At 40.4% G+C, this 2,500-nt stretch overlaps 2 protein-coding genes across 7 annotated transcripts in view; one reads left to right on the top strand and one right to left on the bottom strand.

Moving 5' to 3' along the window:
• The window catches only part of LOC122261940 (aspartate dehydrogenase domain-containing protein), a 13,972-nt gene extending 13,669 nt beyond the window's left edge, over positions 1 to 303 (bottom strand). Inside the window, exon 1 of the mRNA XM_043029798.2 lies at positions 285 to 303. The gene's annotated coding sequence lies outside the window, so the exon portion shown is untranslated. The remainder of the gene's footprint in view (positions 1 to 284) is intronic.
• A 390-nt stretch (positions 304 to 693) lies between these two features.
• Positions 694 to 2,500, top strand: part of Mo25 (calcium binding protein Mo25) — a 19,870-nt gene continuing 18,063 nt past the window's right edge. For 2 of the 6 annotated variants that reach the window (XM_086545859.1, XM_086545856.1), the window contains exon 1: positions 1,295 to 2,063. The gene's annotated coding sequence lies outside the window, so the exon portion shown is untranslated. Of the gene's footprint in view, positions 1,132 to 1,203; positions 1,253 to 1,294; positions 2,064 to 2,500 lie in introns of those variants that run through there. The other 4 variants (XM_043029753.2, XM_043029768.2, XM_086545857.1 and 1 more) reach the window with 4 other exon arrangements.

Raw genomic sequence — 2,500 nt, 5'->3', positions numbered from 1 at the left:
TTGTTTAACCACTCCTTACCTTTCTCTGGTCTTCCTTCCTCACGCCTGACCTTGTAATGAATTGTTAGATTATTATTAACTGTTTCCTTGTTTCCTTCTTCCTTCTACAATGCTAAATATATCCCTCTATAGGCGAGTTTTGAGGGGTGTTACTCATGCTTCACTAACACTACCAATTAACCTCGTCCACACATGCTTTCAAATATCTATCCAACTTATCTGATTTAGAATCAAATAGAGGTTGAGGTGCTAATAAATTTTAATTATAATCTATTATATCATACCTGTACATTTTGTTCAACATCATCAGTTGCTTTTCAACCTACACGTTAACTCATAGAATTCACCATCACTTGTTACCTCCAAGTCGCTCTTCAGTCACACAAGTTAGGCAACTTTGTCCTTCTAATTGCCCTTCTGAACACAAGCTCTCACCGAGAACTTTCTAAATTGTTTAATACAAATACCATTAGCTATCTCTATGGGAAGAACAGGAATAGTATGAAAAGAATAGTTGTCATATTCTACTTAGAGTTAAAAAGTAGAAAGATTACGGGAGATAATATATAAAAGAAATCTCTTCAGGAGTGAATACGAATTCAAATACAAAATTGGCACTCTGATGACAAGAGCAAAGTAGGAAAATTAAAATATCCACGAAATAGAAGAGTTCATCCTCTCCCTCCTCACAGAAAACCCCGTCCTCTGTGTTCTCGCCAGACACGGACAGGCTCATGAATGTCATTTCCCAAATGGCATAGGAAGGATTGAAATAAGGCGACCTAAACCCCTCCCGAAATAGACGAGTCCATCCTGCGAGTGGCCGAGCGAACCCCGTCCTCTGCGTCCTCCTCGGACAGTGGCAACGTTCCTCATCACCCTCATCACCCTGGAGAGTGTGGTGTGTGTCTCCGCTCACCCCGCCCTCACTACTCCCTTCCCTGGCTTCAGTGTTGAACATTTGCAACCCACTGATAGTCAATCGCTGTTTGGAAACGGTGGATGTCACAGAGAGAGAGAGCCAGTGTGAATAAGGATTAGAGATCGAGCCATTTTTATCGGCGGAAGGAGGAAGGAATCGGGTGGAATACAGGTGGAGGAGTGACGTTGGAGCTCTTTTTGGTGGAGGTGGTGAGTATGGCGGCTGTGTGTGAGGTGTGAGGTGGGGGAGGAGGGTTTTTTTTTTGAGGTGTTGGAGCTGTGGGAGGGAGAGAGGGAGGGAGGGGAGGCAGGAGAGGAAAGAGGTTTACAGGTTGTGGCAAATTGAGGTTGAAGCTCTCGTAGACTGAGACCATTTTTTTTTTTTTTTTTTTTTACAAATATGTAAATATCATGAGTACCGTAAGGGTGGTCGTTCTATTATTGCATTTTCCCTTACATTTATTTGTGAGTTGCTTTGATGAGTACCTATAGAAACAGACCAATGTTTATATATTGATTTAAGGGAATATTTTTATCACATTTCCTCATGGGGATTCTTACATATCTCCTAAGACTAAATTTCTTGTGGCTAATTACATCTTTAAGAGTGTGTAAATTGGGGTCATGTGGCTGTGAGTGTAATTATCAAGGATATTAGAGACATATATGCACTGAAAGAAGGTCAGAGGAATTTCCATGTGACTTTTAGCCCTCACCCAACCAGCTTTTCCCAAATAACACCAAAAGGTACAGACTCAAATGTGATAACTGGAGAAATAATGATAATGATGAGATTAAACAATGGAGAAGAAAGGTAGAGCATTTCCTAGCATGATATTTATTACACTCCAAAACCTTGCATAATTACAGTATCTGAACTGTATTGCTGCTGAAGGTTGTGGTTGCATCACCTTTTCAGCCACTCTGCAAATGTTGCATTCTTGACAAATGTGTGTATTCTGGTTCCTAAGAGTGTGAAATAAGACCACCAGATACCAAGTGATTCATGGTCATGTGATTCATGTGATTTATGGACAAATTGTGGTGATTATTGACATAAATCTCCAAAGCTCCTGGTCAGATTCCTGCCGAACTATGTCTTTGAGTTCAAGTCAAGGGAGCTGCACGTTTAACTGAGATATGTAAGAAGGGTTTCCCAGGAGGGTAAATGTTCAGTGACTTTCAGAAAGAGATTTTTGTCTCGTTATTATATGTTTTACATCCATAGCTTGAAAGGAGCTGTCGTTTGTGATGCTCTGCAATCTGAAGTCCTACATGGTATTGTTGCATTGGCAAGCTTTGGACTTCAGCAAAAGCTAATAAGCTTCCACCGCATATATTAAAGCAAAATAGAGATTCAACGAGTTCTGTGTTTAAAGACAAATTGCGAGGGAGGTTTCCATGCTCTGTCTTCTTAAAATGTACGTGGAGGGTAATTGGCTTTTACCAGAGCACCAACAGACACTAATCTCATGACGGACATGCAAGTGCTTGATGAATACATACCATGAAAAGGCACTTGTTAAGAATTTAGAATGAGGCTAAACCATGTTAATTCCTGTGTTGGATGTAAATTTGA

Source organism: Penaeus japonicus, unplaced genomic scaffold, assembly GCF_977035675.1.
Source record: "Penaeus japonicus unplaced genomic scaffold, GWHDUDI00000001_assembly GWHDUDI00000017, whole genome shotgun sequence".
Taxonomy (NCBI): Eukaryota; Metazoa; Arthropoda; class Malacostraca; order Decapoda; family Penaeidae; genus Penaeus; species Penaeus japonicus.
This window is presented reverse-complemented; position numbering and strand designations above follow the sequence as displayed.